The sequence below is a fragment of the Artemia franciscana genome, unplaced genomic scaffold (genome assembly GCF_032884065.1).
Source record: "Artemia franciscana unplaced genomic scaffold, ASM3288406v1 Scaffold_2533, whole genome shotgun sequence".
NCBI classification, from domain to species: domain Eukaryota; kingdom Metazoa; phylum Arthropoda; class Branchiopoda; order Anostraca; family Artemiidae; genus Artemia; species Artemia franciscana.
Window position 1 is genome coordinate 1,612 of NW_027063382.1, and position 12,445 is coordinate 14,056.

The 12,445-nt window shown below is 35.1% G+C and overlaps 1 long non-coding RNA gene across 1 annotated transcript in view; it reads right to left on the reverse strand.

Moving 5' to 3' along the window:
- Positions 1–621: 621 nt before the first annotated feature.
- Positions 622–12,445, reverse strand: part of LOC136042957 (uncharacterized) — a 29,542-nt gene continuing 17,718 nt past the window's right edge. Inside the window, exon 3 of the long non-coding RNA XR_010621514.1 lies at positions 622–1,963. This is a non-coding gene — a long non-coding RNA (uncharacterized LOC136042957). The remainder of the gene's footprint in view (positions 1,964–12,445) is intronic.

Below are 12,445 nucleotides of genomic sequence, written 5' to 3' on the forward strand. Positions count from 1 at the left end.
TTTCACCTTGGTTGAAAACTGGATCAGGCGATGATTTTAATCTCAGTGTTGGTTAAGTAAAATCCAAGCTTTTTTCGGAAAAAATTAAAGAGCTTCGCTAAAACACAGAACCATGAAAATTACCCTGTTTATGAAAGAAGCCTTATCTTCCCATCCTAATTCTTTACTCTAAAGTTTATTGTGCTTTAATAATACTCCTTATCCTAACTCAATGGCTCTTGTGATTGAAAAGTTGTTCTCAAAGAACCGGGATAAATAGTCAAACTTTAGTTTACACGGGGGGGGATTGAGGAAGGGACAGCCGCTACTGTACGGAATTATGGATTGATTTTATGTTTTCGTGTCGCTGTTTGGTTTCATCTGAAACCAAATAGTCCATTAATCTATGTTCGTTCTTTAATTATGTCTACGACTACTACAAGTACGATTTCAATTATTCTAGCTACTACTAATGAATTAAATCAAAATGTTGTAAGTCATGCAGGTCTCCGATAGGACGGGTAATTGAGGGGGAGTGGTTGGTGATTTAAAACTTAATGAAAAGACATGATATATCCTGGTTATCCAAAGGGAGTTTGTGTTATATCCCCAGGAACAGCTAGGGTAGTACTTTGGATTTTTCAGAACTTGCTGTCGGGGGTGTTAAACTAACTCACAAGGCACCATACGCATCCAAGGTTGTCAAAAAAGAGCATTGGTGATATTTTTGAAGTGGCTGAATTTACTATGTGAATCCATGTTGTCAAAAGGGTGCACCTTCACAGGAAAGATTAAGCTTATTAAATTAAAATTTTCTGGGCATGTCAAGGAAGGTATTAACTAAATACATAACACTATAAGCAAAGAGATGGTGAATCGAAAGTAAGTGCTATTTCTCAGGAACGTGCAAGGCTAAAAAATTAAAACTTTCAGAACATATTGAAGGGATGTTGAAATAAATCAGAAGACACTGTGAAGATCCAAGGTTCTTGAAAGGGTATATCTGGAGTATCTCAGGAAAATTATTAAGTTAAAACTTTCAGAACATGTTGAGGTGGTGATTGATTAATATTTGTCTATATTCAAGGTTAATTGCATCAAAGTGACCAGATCAGTATGTTCTATAGAAGCCTAAAGATACGTAGATTTCCAGTCCATTTATTTGAATGATATTCCATGCACCAGTCGATAAAAGTGACATAGCACAGCTATGTATAAATTTTGTTCAATATATAGAAAGCAAGCACCAACTTTTGATTCTTTAAAAATGATTTTAAATAACTCTTTTTGCGGAAAAAGTTTTTCAAAGAGAAGCAAAGACTGTGTTAAGCAAAAGGTGATCAGAACCAAAGTTTGTCGACTTAAGTAGGCCGAGGCTAAAGATGATATGACATCAATTTGGCGTTAGGCCAACGAAGATGGCACTACTTGGAACACGTTATCCGTATGACAGAAGATATACTCCTCGAACCGGTACTCAAAGTGGCAACCAGAGGGGAATCCAAAGAAGAAGAAAGCCAAAAAATACACTTCGTCGTACAAAGCAGCGGGACCCTGAAGTTATCAATTCGACAGTCCAACCCAATGGAAAGAATTCTGGTAGCAGCACATATTAGGGATTATTGGCGGCTCTTTATGGATGCTGTGGGTGCCTCTGGCGGCACAGGAGGAACTAAGGTAAGGTCATTAATTGATTTGTCAACAAACAAATCACGTTATGAAACTGTTTCTGCATATGGTTAAGGCCTTTAAGTTTGAAGAATATCCAGAATCCCAATTGTAGACATCTTAGGCATTAAATGTTACTACCATAAATTCCATCAAATTGTCTTTTTGGTCACTTTAGAAGGAGAAGGGTAATAATAGAGTCAACATCTGGCTTTGATAGTAGATAAAAATCAGCTTGCCTCCTTACCCTGTTGGGGCTTTTCCAATCAAAACTTGGTCAGATTTAAACTGTCTGGAGTCTGAAGTAGTTTTATTCCTAAAAAGAAGAAATTTTATTGAATTTATTTGTAAAGTAATTCCAGCTTTAATTTCGAAAAATACAAAATTTACAATCTAATTATCCAATTTTCTTTGGCGTGTTTTGCTTTTTTAATAAAGTTTTTTTTTTCTACATTATAGATTAGATTGTTTTTTTTTACCTCTTAATGGTATTGCTAGTTTGTTGTTACTTTAGTGTACTTAGTTTCAATTTAAATTAAAATACATTCTCCCCACCTTTTACCAAACTATAATCAACATTTCTTATTGACAACATTAGAAATCGAGATAATGAATTTTTTGTAATCCATACTAATTGAAACAGGCTGAATGTACACGCTACGGTAAACCGTTTAATCCTCATTGATAAAATTCGATTTAATCGGCCAATCTTTAAGTAATCAAGCGTATTCTGCCAATCTAAGATACGCTTAGTATTGACGTCAAACCTTTAACCAAAGAAACATAAAGTTACAGTTAGCTTCTTCAAATGAAAGGTAATATTCAAGAAAAGAATAGTCATTCATGGTATATTTAAATATTTGCTGGTGCGTTGCAAGAGTGGGACTAAAGTATTATGCTAGAGTTTATTTGGGATCTTTTCATACATCTGTGCTCATCTCCAAATAATTGTTCAGAGGTATCTTACATATACTCATCTCAAATTTTCTTTAGAACCTGAAGACACACTACCAAATGATGATAAAAGTCTGCTGGGGTCTGCTCGTCCTATTTTATTACCTAAAGAAGAAGGTAACGTTTTGAATTTTTCTTCAGATGCATCTGCCAACCTTGAATCTGATTGCAACTCTCTAAAACGAGAGCCAAATATTACCTTAGACGATGGTATAATTTTTAATGCTTCAATTTTAATGCCTTTTCGTATATTTGTAATTCTGAATGCCCAATTCTACCGGGAAACACACTAGAAAATGAACAAATATCTTATTACAGACAATATTAATAGTCACCGAGTGAAGCTCGGTTCCTCTTTTATGCAAATTATTATTTTAAATTTTCTAATGCAGTGTATAGAAATTGATACTTAGATCTTCATATCTGAGGCTTTCTTCTTAGCTATAAAACGAGAATGTATGTCAACAAACAAATTGTGTTTTGAAATTGCTCCTACCTATGCTTAAGACTTCAAGTTTGAAGAATATCCAAATTCACAATCATAGACATATTAGGTATTAGGTAAATACCCTAAACCTCAGCAGAACATCTCATTGGTTATTATATTTGGGAGGGGGGCAAAGGTCTAAGACTATGACTTTGGTAGCTACTAAAAATCTGCTTGTCTGCTTACTCGTCGAGAGACCAAGAAGATCCCCAGATTACAACAAATGTATGCTATTGCTATAGCAAGTCAATCACCACCACTCGATATATTTAAAATGAAATTGAAGGAAATAGTCCTTTCCGCTTAAAGTAGCTAGAATTGAGTGTATTAATGATTTATTAATAATTTGTTTTTTAAATTCTTTCCCTATCTACTTATTTATTTATTTTATTCAACACAGGGAAAAGCCAGAGGCTGTGTACGTAAGTCAATGTTTTCTTTGTTTGCTTTTCTTATTTAAGCAGGTACAACGAGTTTCTTCTCTGTCACATTTGTACAAATTTATGTATAGTATTTTTGATTAATAAAATCAAGGCAATTTTTCCAATCCGAAGTAGGTCTGCTTTAAACAACTGGATTTTTGAGGCAAGTGTATTCCTTAAAAAAAGACTTTCACTAATTTTCTTTTTTTGCAAAGTAATTCTAGCTTTAGTTTCCAAAAGTACTATTTTATAAATTTCAAATAACCAATTCTCTTTTAAACTTCCAGTATTTTTCAATTATTTTTTTCCTTCTCAATGATAAGACTTTTTTTTACTCCTTAGTGATGTTGCAAGTGTCTTTTTTGTCTGGAGTATGCTTAGTTTAATTTGAAATTAAAAGACATTCTTCGCATTTTGCCAAAACATTCGAGATAATCAAATTTTGTCTTTAATCAATATTAATTGAAATAGGCTGAACAGTATTCACTATTCTTATATGATTTTTGCATTGAACAGCATAAACGACACCATATATTTAAAAACTTTAGCTTTTAGTTCACTTACTTGTGACTTCTTTCTTATAAAAGTATAAAAAAATTTGAAAATGAGCCTTGAAAGAAATTGATGTGGAATCAAATTGGGTTTTTGGAAGTGAAAACTGTATATTAGTTTTGAATTAATTTTATATTACTTGAATATTTCCCCATTTATTATATTCCAAGAATTAATAAGTTCTAACCTTGATAACATCTTAAGTCCTCTTTTGGGTTAGAGTGTTACCCTCGTATACTTAAATAAAAATATCAGAATCACTATCAAGTCCCATCCCTCTCCACAGTAGAGTACCCAGGGATTTCTTCCTTTATTCCATTAACAGCCTTGTTAAGGAATTACCTGGCAGATGAAATTAGTGGACGTCTTAACGGTTTTGGAAACTTGCCCAAAAAAATGAATAAGGAACCCATAAGTATCCTCAATGACTGTGCATATGATGTTTCGGAGTTCTGGCCCCATTTTCTTACCCATATTCCTCAAGATCTCTATCCTTTTTTAATCTACTAGGCATAAACATTTCCTAATTTAAACGGGAATATCCATTTTAAATAATATTATCCATAGAGCTTATACTTCTATTTTTCTCCTTAAGCTCTTAAATAAATATAGCGCCCCTCTTCCTATATTTTAAGGAGATAGCCTCCTTTACTCGAATGTATTTTGAATGTTCTTGTCTTGTTGGCACCCTGGTATCTTCTGCAAAGAATCGAATAAATTGAATCTATCCAGAAAAGACTTATGTGAATAATTTGCCAAGAAACTTTGTTTCAATGTCCTCTTGTTGGAACATTGGAGCTCAGGGGAGTTACGATGGCCATCCGTTTCACCTACAATACAATTGCAAACCCTACTAAATGCACTCCTCTCCCAGATTCTACCCACCTTGGACTGTGTCTAACCCGTTCCTATCTTGTCCCCTTTCGTTCCTTTACCTCTAGATACGAAAAAAAACCTTTGTTTTCTCATTACACAAAAAAGTTAACAAAACATCCCGCTAGTTTTCTTGTTTTATTCTTTGGTACTGGCGATGTCCAAATTCGTATTTGTTACTTGTTGTATACGTGCATCCAGGTTGAAACAATAGAATAAACACAATATCTCAGGAATGTTGAAACTTTGAGGGAAAAATTGAGGGGGCCATAAAACTATATCAAAATCAACCGTGTAAACCAGATTTTTAATAGCATGTCGATTCAAAATCACAAACAAAACTCGGGGTATTACAGTTGACTTTCATAGTTTGTGTTTGTGGATTTTAAACCGGAATCAGAAGACACTATGTGCATCGAGTATTGTACAAAGGGCATATCTACGATATATCCAGACCGGCTAAGCTCAGGGCGCTTAACCGGCTAGGTACGTTCAGTAAAGTAGAACATATGTTCTGGTGTTTAGAACGCATAGGGGTTGTTTGTTTGGTCATCATCGGGGTAGTTTCTCATCGTTTTGAGCAAAATTCTTTGTTGATTTTGGTTTTCGTGCTCATCTTTGGTATAATTTAACTATTTACAATTCGTTAAGAAACTTCTCTTGTTGAAACTTTTTAAAGAATAATATTCAGTAATTAATGCATAAAAAATTAATCCTAGACATCACGGTAACCCTGCCCAAGTAAAGAGCAATATCGATACAATGTATGATTTATTTATTGTTTTATATATTTATTTATATTTTTGACCAGGGTACCTCGCATAGAACGAGATGTCATAGAAATTTCGAAATGAGCTTATTCGATTGGAAATTGAAATAGCTAGTGATAACAAAATTAATTTTAAATCTTTTCACTTTTTTCTTTCCATAAATATTTGTTTTTGAAAACCTCAAGGTATGACTTTTAGTATGTGTAAACAATCCATGGTCATTTAAAAAATTCTTTTCCGTAAAGTGCAAATTATGTTTGGTTATGGAGAAGGCATGGGAGGTTGTCAGCTCTGTTCATGTTAATTTTTGGTTGTTTTGAGTTTGACCCGGTTGTTTGTTGTAATTACTGTTCACTTTGGTTTTCTTTTCATTGATGATAGATTAGTGGCATTTTTACACTTGGAGGATTATTTGAATTTTTTCTGCTCATATTTGGATTAATAGAGCTTTTTACTTTTCTTTGAAAAACTTATTTCGAGGAAGAAGTTTTTTAAATTAATAGAGTAAAAAGCATAATGCGTAGAATTTTGCTTATTAAATTTATCACTGAGGGAAGTGCCTTTAAATTCGCCTTTACAGAAACTGTACAAGGTATAAAAAAATTTGAAGGCTGAATTGTATATGAAAAACATATTAATGTATATGAAAAATATGTATTTATTTTATGGCTTTAATCTTAATTTATTTTAGTTGCTCCTGTTTCAACGCTCTTCGACAATCCTACCAGCAAGCAATGTTGTAGAACACCTATCAAACCCGATCCTACAAGGATTTCTGTAAAAAAAAGAAGTTGATTTTGATTTTCAACACCAGATGCTTAGTAATACTTACGTACTCGCTGATAGTGATGTAACACGAAAAGAAGTTTCAGGTCTTCTCTTCAAATCATCGCCCAAGGAAGAACTCTTTTAAGTATGGAATGTGTGGCAATCGTTTTTCGACAACTAAACCCTTGTGTACAAATACAGGGTGACCCAAAAAGATTCGTACCCATATTTTATTCGATAAAAACTCCATTTTTTAACAAATATCCTTTCTGTTGCAGGACATGAAAGGTGAACCTTTGGATGATCGTTTGCAGCTATAGTTACCCCAAAAATGTCTTGGACCAATCAGCAGGAGATGTTCTCCCTGGAGATCTATTTTGCGACAAAATCATACCAGAGTGTACAAATTCAGTTTCGAAAACTTCCATTGTCACAACTTTCCACCAAAATCACGATTGTTACTTGGGTTACGAAATTCAGTGAGCATGGGATGGTCGTGGACTTATTTCTAAAGCCACAGGGGGAACTTATTCAGGCAGGAAAGAGAGTGCAAGGAAAGAAGAAAACATTGCTGTAGTGAGGGACTACACTGTCCAATTAAACGTGAGAACACGTCACAGTGACTCCCTTGTCATTCCTAGTTCTTGGCTGTGTCTACATACTGATTTTCTAGGTCTGCGTCCTACTGAATCCCTTACTGCAGCAATTTTTTCTCATGTCCTTGCACTCCTTTGTCATTCCGAGCTCTTGGCTGCGTCTATGCACTGATTTCCTAGGGTTGCATCCTACTGAGTCCCTCACTGCAGCAATATTTTCCTCTTTTTCCAGCCTGAATAAGTTCCCCCTGTGGCTTTAGAACATATGTCCACAACTATTTTGGAAAAATTCGTACAAAATACGTCGCAAAATAAGTTGCGACAATTGAAAAGTTTTCGAAACTGAATTTGTACACTCTAGTATGATTTTGTCACAAAATAGGTCTCCAGGGAGAGTATCTTCTGCTAATTGGTCCAAGACATGTTTGGGGCAACTATAGCTGCATACGATCATCCAAAGGTTCACCTTTTATGTCCTGCAACATAAAGGATATTTGTTAAAAAAATGGATTTTTTATCGAATAAAATATGAGTACGAATCTTTTTGGGTCACCCGACTCATACGGAGAAGAATCCCCTGGAGTTTGACATTTGTAACAAGAGATTCACCACAATTTCGAATTTGCGTCGTCACAAGAGTTTGGTTTGTCAAGAAAAAACTCGCTCTGCAGAAAAAACTTTCGAGTGTGAGAGGTGTCGAAAATGTTTTACTTCGAAATCTAATTTAATTGCTCATCACAGAATTCACAATGACGAAAAACCTTTTGAATATTATCTATGTAAAAAACGCTTTGTTTCTAGAAACAATTTACGTTATCATCAAAGAACTCATTCTGGGGAAAAAACATTCGAATGTGAAACGTGTCGGAAATGTTTCATGTCTAGCTCATATTTTTCTGACCATCAAAGAACTCATACTGAAGACAAACCTTTCGAGTGTGACTTGACTTACTAGACTTAATGCTCCTGCCGAAATGCTTCCGGCGTCGAGAGTGATGCTACATGGTGCCTCCATTTGGACCGGTCTCTTGCAAGGATGTGGACATCCTCCTGAATATTTGCCATGACTAAGAAGGCACCTGTCGTGTCCTTCCATCTGGTTGGGGGACGACCTCTTTGGCGTTTCCCGCCGTGCAGCACGGGATCAAAGTCAAAAATCGTTCGTGCGGGAGTGTCGGGGTGCATGTGAAGGAGATGTCCGTACCAGCGTAGTGTTCGTTGGGCGACTCGGACTGAGAAGGGCGTTTGACCAGCCAACGCCAGGAGGTTCTCGTTGCTAACAAAATCTTGCCGACGTAGTCCTTCAATGCGGCGAAGGTGTTTTGTTTGAGCTATATTTACGGTGCTAAGCACAGACCGAGTGGCTGGCCAAGTTTCGGCTCCGTAAAGAAGCACGGATCCCACCGAAAAATTGTATATGCGCATCTTGGTCCTACGGCTGATAGAAGGTTTCCTCCAAAGGGTGCTTAGTCTTCCCACTACTGCTGAGGCTTTGGCAATTCGGTACATTAGATCTTTAAGGATTGATCCTTCATTTGAGAGGATTGAGCCAAGGTATGTAAATTCCTCAACAATCTCAGCTGGTTTGTCACCGACTGGTTTGGACGCGGACTGGCGGGTGTGAAATATGTAGAAAATGTTTTGCTTCAAGTTCCAGTTTAGCTGCTCATCAAAATATTCACAGTGGGGAAAAATATTTTGAATGTTACACAGTTGATAAACATTTCAATTCAAAATACGGTTTGTATCATCATAAAAGAACTCATTCTGGAGAAAAACCTTTTGAATGTGAAATATGTAGAAAGCCGTTCACTCCAAGCTCCAATTTATCTGTTCATCAAAGAAACCATACTGGCGAAAAACCTTTCGAGTGTGAAATATGTAGGAAATGTTTTACTTCGAGTTCCAGTTTAACTGCTCATCAAAAAGTTCATACTAAAGAAAAATGTTTTGAATGTGACACATGTAATAAACGTTTTACTTCAAGACACGGTTTATTGTATCATAAAAGAACTCATTCAGGAGAAAAACCTTTTGAATGTGAAATATGCAGAAAGTTGTTTACTTCAAGTTCCAATTTATCTGGTCATCAAAGAACCCATACTGGTGAAAAACCTTTCGAATGTGATATATGTAACAAACGTTTCCCTTTTAGTTGCCAGTTGTCTCGCCACCAAAGATGCCATGTTGAGGTAAAACCTATTGGGTGTGTCAGTCTGTAAGTGTGTGATGAATTTATCAAAATGCTTATTTCGAAATTATCAAATAAATCATGCTTAGGTAAAAACTTTCAGTGTATATTTTTTGACCGTAAAATATAAAAAAAATCGCTCACTAAAGCAGAAGCTATTTTGAGTTGAATTTTGCAGTATTTTCAAAACTAGAGGAAACTTAAAAACTGTGCTATCTGAATTTGCGCCTTATTTATTTTGTTTCTGTTATTTTGATTTAGTTATGGTTTTTGTTTTCATTTCTGTTGAAGTTAATTGTATATTGCTAATATTTTTTTATCTTCGAATTGAATAAAACGATAATTACAGTTTATTTTAACCTAATGTAATGTAAAAAAAAAAATACGTGGATGAATTCACTAAGAACATTTAGGTTTTTTTGGCTGATTGACTGAAACATATTTTAATTTGATGAGAATGCAATCGGTTGGAACCGGTAAGAGCACACTGAAGAAATTTGTTGGAAAGGCTGTCAGAGCTGAATGTGAATTTCAATAAATCCGTTATGATTAGTGTTATTCATATTCGTCTTCTTCAGAGGGACAGCAGAAAAGTTTCGGGGGATTCCCCTATCATTCGTTTAAACATTCTGACTTGACCTGCCCCCGAAATCTATCCTTCAGCTTTTTTTCAAATTAAAGTTGTATTTTGATCGGTTTTCTTGTAATTGAACTTCCTGTACAACTCCAACCCGGTGCAACTTGATCCTTGTGAATGCTCAGTGCCATTTAACCGAAACTCCTAGTTCAACACAAGAAAAATAAGACACTACTGAGTATCCAGCACATCTTTGGAATCCCCAAGAACTTGTTTCGTAATTAGTTTTAGTGATGACACTAACGAATCAGGTATGTATTTTTTCAAAACTTATTCTCCGCTTGTGAAGGAAAAGTTGGCTATTTCAGTAAAATTTCAAGCGTTGGATATTAATGGAAATAAAATAATTGTTAAGTTTTGTTTTTTGATCCACTTTGTCACGGCATGTTGCTTTTTGTTGTAAAATATAGACTGCGAAAAAAAGGAAAATATTATGTTATGTATTATCTTTAAAAAATACCAGATATTTAGTTCAACCTTTACTAGAACATCCGTATCTCACTGAGAAAACTTTCTTAAGAATACTTTTAAAGTGCACTTACCGTAAGATTTCGATTGAAAGAGGTTAAATTTAGCCACTCTATGAGACAAATACTCAGCAAATAATGTATCAGCTTAAGGGGAAAGACCAGGTAGATTATCCTTCCTTGGTTTTACGCTTTCCAAAACCCTAAGGAAAGTTGTCTCGAGAGGAAGAAGAGTGAAAAAGTCTACAATGGACTATAAAGGACGACTCAGACGACGTTTCTAAAGTTCGTAAAGTCGTTCGCAAAGTACGTAAAGTTGCTTCGTTAACCTTCCGTAGACCTCTACGTGAGGAAGCATTAAAGTTAAACTTTGGTTAACCTTTTTCGTAAAGTTGACCAATAGGGAAAGAGTTCCAGAACAAACCTTTTTGGCACCACTGTCAACTTCACAAGAAAATAGAAAAACCTAGGGAATCTTCATATGCTTGATCCTGAAAACAGAATATGTAACAAACCCTTATGTTTCATTAGTCTATACTCATACCCCAAGCTCCTTATTTCTTCAAGACTATTTCTCCGAAATATGAAATACTTCAGAAATTTGAATAGTTTGCTGATCAAAACGCATGTAAAGTACAAGGCTCATATGAGCGGTGAAAACTTTACGGAAAAACACTTTGCGAACGACTTTACGAACGCAGTCTGAGCCGTCCTTAAAGGACTATTTTTCAATTTTAATACAAAGTAGACAGGGCCAAAAGTATTAGCCTCTCTGGCTCCTGATGTTTTTCAACTTCATTTGAATTGCTATGAGTATTTTACAACAAAACACGGAGCATTTTACAACGCTTGTTTCCTGTCATGTACTGGCCTAGAGACATTGGAAGATTTTAAAGTTTAATTCCAAAGTGGCTAGTAAAATAAGGAAGATTATGATATAAACATGGGCACTATGATAGTTGTCCTCACACCCCATAATTGCCCTCACATCCCAATCGAGATATTTCACTAGCGGAAAATCCCCCTGGAGATTCCTCCTTGCGCAAAATTGAGCTGCTGTTGAGAAATAACACCCTAGATCTGATATATTCACGGGAACCAAGAGCGATTATAAATCATTTTCTGCCTTCCTCCCCTCCCCATTCTTTTTTAAAACTAAATTTCAATTTATGTGAAGCCTCATTGAGAGCTAGGATTTTTATATTAAAGTGCATCCTTTGAGGCATCTACCCCGCCGTTACAACAAAACAATGAGAGAACCCTACTTAAAGGGTTTCAAAATCTTAACTCCAAAAATTTGGAATTGTGTATTTTTTGCCAAATAATGATCATGGATAAAATCAACAAGTAAAACAAAGGAAATTCACCTAAGAGAATGAAATTTGTTTAAACTTTAGCAGTATTTTGACTATATACAAGAGCCGTCCTCAGCAAACTACGTATATAAGTGTAATAAAACTTACAATAATATTAAAACAGCACCATTTTTTTGTTTTGATAAAGGGCTCATTTCAAAGGCTTTCCACAAAGTAAGTTTTTCAAGGAAATGTAAAGAGTTCCATTAAACAAACAAAAAATGAACAGAAATAAACTCGAATAATCTTCCAAGCGTAAATCTACCACAGATCAATCGTCAATAAATAGACAAACCCAAAGCGAACAGATATTATATTTAATAACCAAGTCAAACTCAAAACGAGCAGAAATTAGTGTGAGCAGGTCTGACAGCCCCCATGCCTACTTAACACCGGAACATAATTTACACTTATTACACCGGAACATAACATACTGAAAACCAAATAAATTTTAAATATTTACACTTTTTACCTTTGATAAATCCAAAATTAATAAGACTTTAAGGAATAAAAATCATTATATGCATATTAAATTATTCATCTGTTTTCTGTCCTTATTTTCATTACTGCTGGATGTAGTAGTAGTGCCAGGAGTAGAAGTAGCAATTGAATTAATAGTAGTGCCTTAGCTTTAGTAGCATGAGTAGAAGCAGTAGCATTACGATCGTCTACTGGATAGTTAAACAGCTGTGGAGTAACTTGATATGGAGCAGGGGGCACTGTCCT